At 50.6% G+C, this 6,855-nt stretch overlaps 1 long non-coding RNA gene across 1 annotated transcript; it reads right to left on the minus strand.

The window, feature by feature from the left end:
- Positions 1–1,868: 1,868 nt before the first annotated feature.
- On the minus strand, positions 1,869–5,612 carry LOC110586046. The gene is made up of 3 exons (XR_002480661.1): positions 5,398–5,612; positions 2,748–2,879; positions 1,869–1,917 (listed from the first exon to the last, which is right to left on the minus strand). It is a non-coding gene; the product is annotated as an uncharacterized LOC110586046 (long non-coding RNA).
- Positions 5,613–6,855: the final 1,243 nt, after the last annotated feature.

Genomic DNA, 6,855 nt, shown 5'->3' on the forward strand with positions numbered 1-6,855 from the left:
GCTGTAGTGATTGGGCTTCTCCTTGGTGATTGGTATGATCTGTAGGTTGGCGTCGTTAAGGAGAGGTTTTTGTGATGACTTCAGAAAATTGCTGTAAATAAGATGGTATTTAGCTGTTTTTAATTTTATACAGCTCATTATATCATGGTCAAATGAAAACCTTGACATTCGGGGCAGGAAGTGTGTGGCAAGTGGGGGTGGGTGAACTTGAGGCAGGGCGGCTACCCCCAGTGAAAGTCGTTCAAGGGTCTCAGAGAAGGGAGGTGCGCAGAGGGGGATCTTTTGAAATCAACACTGGTGACTTCCTCTTCCTGATAAAGTTCTCTCCTCCAGAAACTCCGTCCTGCGAGTCGATAGGGACAGGAACAGAGGTGTTGGGGGATGGGAAATGGACTCTATGACACTGGGGGAACAGACCGACGTGCGGTGGCGGCAGAGTTCTGATTAGATCAGGCCGGTGGAACACGCTGTCCTCGCTCTGCGGCCCTTGCCCTGGATGTCAGATGGAGCCCAAAGCCTTGACGTATCTACAGCCAGGCTGCCCCGCTTAGGCAGCGCTCTGAGAGCTCTCTGTGTAGTTCAGGAAAAGGCAGGGAGCCTCTCTGCGTCGCTCCAAACCTGGCCCAAAAAAGCAGTCACCCAACACTGAACTGCAAAAAATGTAGAATTCTTGGCACATAATGCAAAAAAAGAGTTTTGAACTTCATGCCTATCTCTGCGATAGAATCCCACTGGGATTCTGTTGTGCATTTGAAAGGGGTGACCTTAAGAGTGCGTTAACACACAAATGGGAGTATCAGGGTAGCGGTTAAGAGAATGGGCTTTGGGTAGGGTGCCCTGGGTTTACCTCCAAGCTCTGACACATTCTGGTCGTGTGACCTTGGACAATGATTTTTGCCTCTCTCCTGGTAGTGTCCTGAGACACTCACAAAAGAGCTTGGGAGAGTGACCGGCACGTGGGACAAAGCGAGCTAGTGTCATGATTATTGGACAAAGGCTCCTTTGGATATTTCGAGGGGCTCAGGGAGAGAGAAGAGGGAGAAGGTGAAGGAGAGAGAGCGGGGCTGTGTGTACCTACCTAGTCAAGGTACCCAGCAGGGAAAGGGCAAGCTTGCCCTTGGGAAACATCACTGTAAACACTATATGATATTAAAACTCTCTTTCTGAGTGTAGACCAGGGCTTAGTTGACAGACCACACATTTATTTCCTCTCCAAGTAGAATATGTTACACTTCCCTTTCTCTGACACTCTAGGATCTTGAAAAATCCAGGAAACACCTTTACATGCCTTGGCCCAGACTCGCCTTCCTGTCCTTTTCATCTTGACAACTGTCCCCAGCCTGGAGTAATGAGCCTCCCGGCCGCAGCCCCTTTGAGTGAGAACTGCCTTCACCAGAAATCTCCCCTCTGCCCAGCAGGTACCTTAAAACTTCGGGGAGTTTAGACCTTAGAGCAATCCTCTGGTGTATGTCTTAACAAAGCTCCTTGCAGCTTGGAAAGAGATGTTCGGTCATGAGTCTGGAAAAGATGCGAAATGAAGGGAGGCAGTGAGTTGGCAACTAGAAATTTTTAGAAAAAGAAAGGATAGGAGGGAGGGTAGAGGTGGGGGAGAGAGAGAGAAAGAAAAGAAAAGAAACATTTTCAAAGTTTGCTGCTAAGAAAGGGAAAACCAGTGAAGTGACCTTTGCGTGTAAATATATGTAAAAATATGAACCTTCGCAATAACCAGGATAAATTTAACATGCAGAAACATATACACACTAGGATGATAAATGCAGTGGGATACAAAATTGTAAACACAGTATGATTACAACAATGTGAAAACCAAATAAAAACCGAAAATGAATTGACAGAAGAATTTCCAAAGTGTGAGCAGTGGTGGTGGTCTTTGGGAAGCCAGGGGGAAGTTTCTTCTTCCTATAGAACAAAAGGAATTAATAGATTTATTTCAAAGAGATAACTAGCGGCAGTAAGATTGACCCTTTCAGCTGAGATTCCATGGAGCTTTCAGCCAGGCGGGCGGCCCATGACCTCGACAGCCATGGAGGGGCCTGGCCCTTCTGCTCATCCTGCTTGCCTCTTCTCAGTTCCAGCTTCTAACTCCTTGAGACCTGCCGGTAGCCTGGGAATATTTCTACCCCCGCACTTAGCATATGTGACTGAATGTATCTGTTTCTTATCCCTCATGTCCCCCAAACTAGAAAGTCTCTAAGGGAAAAGGCCAGGTCTTAGCCATGGTTGAGCCCCCCAGTTCCTACCACAGTCCCTGGCACACGATAAGATCTCAATACATACTGACCCCCCCCCCCTTAACAAAACTTTTCCACAGCTCCCCTCTGAATGCAGCCCAAACCCCTCACGTGACTTTCAGGAACATCCAAAGGCTGATGTGAACCCACTTTTGCTGCTCTATTTCCCAGTGTCCCCCACCCAGGACCCCCAGCCCCGCTCTGCTGAATAGTCACTCTCTCCCAAGCACACCTCGTCCATAGTTCCTCCACTCTTATAAGCCCAGAGCTCCCTCCCATCTCTGGTTTGCTCATTGAATTCTGCTTCCCTTTCAAGTCCCAGCCGCAGCTTTGCCTCCTCTTACAGTCTGCCCACCACCACGCTCACTCAATGTGTGCAACCATCCTTCCCTGCTCCCAGAACTTCTCATGTGCTCCTCTTACTTCCCTAATTTGACTTCCGCAAGCCCCCAGCCATGGTCGGCAGGCGCTCCCCAACAGGGTTGTGTACACAGGAACCTCTCAGTGAGAGTGGGCTGCCGCGGGTCACTGGCTGGTGGGGACGTCACCAGGCTGGGTGTGTCTGTTTCGGCTCCTGAGTTGTGGGTCCATTTCTCACGAAGTCCGCGCCTTGAGGGAGGGCCCTGGAACCTAAAAGGGAGAGGTTAGGTCACTCCAGCCCTCGCCCCCTCCTGCCTGCCCTTCCTCTGCTTCCTTATCTCCTGCCACAGGACACGGGGTAGACAGCAGAGAGGCCCTGCCGACAGCTGGCCGAGCCCCCAGGCCAGGCCTCAGTAGACGAAGGACCCCACATCCTGCGGCCAGCATCCAAGTCAGTCCTCAGAGCCACCCAGCACTGCAGGCTTTGCTGGATCTGTAGGCAAACTGTTAACGTGCAGGGGAAAGCATTAGGAAAGAGAAAACCATGTTTGTTTTCCTTTTACTTGTCAACTTCCCATGGCTCCCGTCTGAAGGCTCTCCAAGCCTGGCATTGGAGAACTCTCGGGTTTGGGATCCGTATCTGTCTTCCATTCATTAGATACTATCCAAAGCCACCCAGCCTGCCCCTTTCCCTCATTTAGAAAGAACTGGAAGAACCTTCACACACTAAATACATAAATGAATTAATTAATCCAATTGAGATTGTTGTGCTTTTTCTCTTCCGTGTTCTCTGGGCTCGCTGATAGAAGATGTCGGCGTCCAGGAGTGGCTTTACCTCGTCCTGTCTTGCATCCCAGGGGCTCGGGCTGGAGCCAATCCCCAAGAATGTAGAGCATCTCCTCAGCCTGCAAGAACGCAGGGTGACATCACCCACTCACCCCTGCTTGTTGTCTCTCCTCCCTCCACGGATGTGACCTCAAAGGTGGCACTTCGGGCCTTGAAGAAAGGACCTGCCACAGGGGGGAAGGGGTTGGCTGAGGGCTGCTCAGTAAGGCTTTTTTTTTTTTCTTTTTTTCTTTTCTGAGTGAATTGAGGAGAGGGAGGCGTGCGTGGCTCAGGACACAAGGAAGCACTGGTGTGAATATGGGGATAAGACCTCTAGCGACTCTGGACTCTGGGCGGTGTGGAAGGCAGTGGGTTCTCAGTTCTGGTTCTCCAACCTGGGCGTGCAATTGTCCCCATTGTATGCAGATCAGGGAGGGCTCCTCACCCGCCACCCGTGTGCCCTTCAGGTGTTCAAAACTGGGGCATGGCCTCTGCTTAACTAGAAAGAGGCCTGGGCTGGTGACTCACTCTAAGTCACCTGAGAATCTGCAAGTCTTCAGCTCTGGCCCAGATGGCCTGTCTCCCATGTACAGAACCTTCCCTGTGTCTGTCAGGACAGCCTCCCAGCCAAGGCACCTGACAGAGCAAACCTGAGTTTTAAAAACTGGACAGTGGTGAAGATGAGCCTCTTGGGACAGGGTCTTCCTCACTGGCTTCTCTCACTCCCAACCACCAACTTTTTTTTACCCAAAGATTTATTAACTTGAGAAAGAGAGAGAGAGCAGGGGGAGAGGGGCAGAAGGAGAGAGAGAATCTTAAGCAGACTCCCCACTGAGTCAGGAGCCTGACTTCAGGACCCTGAGATCATGACCTGAGCCAAAATCAAGAGTTGGGCGCTCAACCAACCGAGCCACCAAGGCTTCCTTGTCCGCAACCACCAACTTTTACTGTCTTGAAATGTCGAGGCTCTTTGTGACCTCCCAGGAGCAGCTTGTCCTTGGAGCTGCTGCGTTTGGGGCTGAGCAACAGCCAATCAATCAGCCTAGAAGGATCAGCTACCTAATCTCTACCTAATCTTACCTCCCTGCCCCGGAGACAGGGTCTCTGCGTGTGTGTGTGTGTGTGTGTGTGTGTGTGTGTATACGGAAGGAAAGCACATACTTAGTTATTCATCATTGAAACCGATAAGAGCCAAACCACACCAGGATGTGAGGAGATGCACTTTCTGGGATTTCATTCATTAGAGACACCTAATCTTTGGACAACACCAACCTTCCGAAGCTAACTCTCCTCTCTATATTCCCCAGGATCTCCAGTATTGTATTTGAGTTCCTGGAGAAAGGAGAAAGGTTTTCAACTTGGAGTTAATCTACCTGGTTCAGGTTGCTGCAGCCCATCCTTTTTTTTTTTTTTTTAAGATTTTATTTATTTATTTATTTTGAGAGAGAGAATGAGAGACAGAGAGCACGAGAGGGAGGAGGGTCAGAGGGAGAAGCAGACTCCCTGCCGAGCAGGGAGCCTGATGTGGGACTCGATCCCAGGACTCCAGGATCATGACCCGAGCCGAAGGCAGTCGCTCAACCAACTGAGCCACCCAGGCGCCCAAGCCCATCCATTTTTAATGGGAAAGAAGTCCTGATGAATGTCCCGGAGGCCCGTGTGCCACCCAAATCCCGGTATAAAGATGGCCGCCATTTTGTCAAGTGCCGACAGTGCAGCGCAGAAGAGCGATCACACGGACTGCCTGCCCAACAGGCTGACAATCACAGTGCTCTATGTGTCCCTGAGAGCATCTCCAACTCAGTTTATATTTTAAAAGAAAATAAACACACCCAGACAACCATCTCCTGTGCTTCTCCCCATTCCCCTCCCTCTGATAACGGAACAAACCCTTTACGATGGTGATCGCTGACTGGGGGCAAAGGCCACAGACCCTAACTCCACACTAAGGGGCTGGGCTCACCCTTGAGACCGTGTCAGCTGGAGATGTAGGTGTCTCTGGACCTCTCTTCACTTCTCAGGGAGGTCTGTAACTGGATCCAGCTTCATCCTGGATCCCGAATGGTTCTAGCTAGATTAGACCCAATCTGAAGACAATTTGAGCCTCTTGCTCAACAGTCTTTGGGAATCCTGCACTTTTCCACTGGGAAGTGGGTGCTGCAGAAACCTGCCTAGCCCTGGGACTGTGCCCAGAGCCCGGCCTCCTGCAGGTTTGCTGGGCCCCTCCCAGCCCCGGTCTAACCCCAAGTGAGCTGGCATTGGCTGGTTGGTCTGGTCTCTCCCAGGATCCCTGTTTGCCTTGGCCTTTGTCAAGGCGGAAGGGAGCTTGAGGAGCCAGGGGGTTAAGCAACAGCTTCCCAAGGGCGAATTCCTGCCCAGCGCCTGGTATCTGTTTCCCGAGCCAAACATGGGTAGCTCTATTTCTGCTGATTCCTGATCTTGCTGCACACTGCATGCTGGCTCTCTCTTCTGGTCTGGTTGTGCCCTCCCAGAAGAAGGAGTTCAGTCAAGGGGCCCGATGGGCACAGCCCAGATGTAGATCTTATATGGGAATGCTCCCACCAACTGAATTCTCAGAACATCATAAGGCCCCTCAGAGCCGATTTGGAGTTCTGTTAGCCCTTCCTCCAGGCCCCACTTAATCGACACAGCCAGGTGTTCTTTTAGATACCTCAAATACGCAAGTGCTTGATAACAGGGTGGTTTAAATGTCAGAGAGGCAGGGCACGGCATAGTGTGAGAGGCTGGGACTTACAACGAGCAGATAAGAGCCTTCTTTGTCAGGATGACAGCTTTGCCCAGCGTCACCTACCATTTCTCAGGTCACCCCGTGTTAACAGGTTGCATCTGATTATTTTTGCACATAGGTTCGAAATGTATGAGAGACGATCTGAATTTCTCGCCCTCCTCTTGGACAAAGCTAATAGCACAGACTGCAGCGAGCTGATGTTCTTCTGTGTCCATGAGCTGGGAGGTGATAAGCTAAGGAAAGCCTGCTCCTATCCCCATTTTTACATGAGATTCTAGAATCTGCCGGGGACCAACCTGTTTAAACCTGTTGCGGCATAATTATGAACACCTCCTTTTGCTCTCAAAAGGGACAGCTGTACAGTGGATTATATAGTCATCTGATGTATAGAGGACATCGCATTCATTCTGGCCATGTTCTTTCCAGATGTGTAGAGAGCCCGGTGAGGCTGGGGAGGCCAAGGGTGAGAAAGGGAAGTGACTCGTCCCTGCTCAGGCGGTGAGTCAGGAGCAGAGCAATTAATGAGAATCCAAGAGCTTTGACTAAGGAGCTACTCACCCCTGACCCCGCCCTGCTAAAGGAATAGAACGGACAAAAGTTGGTTGAAACAGCACACCAGTGCCAAGGTGTGAGTAAAGCGGTGGAGAGAAGACTAGCAACCGAAAATAACTG

This window comes from Neomonachus schauinslandi, chromosome 6, assembly GCF_002201575.2.
Source record: "Neomonachus schauinslandi chromosome 6, ASM220157v2, whole genome shotgun sequence".
Classification (NCBI taxonomy): Eukaryota; Metazoa; Chordata; class Mammalia; order Carnivora; family Phocidae; genus Neomonachus; species Neomonachus schauinslandi.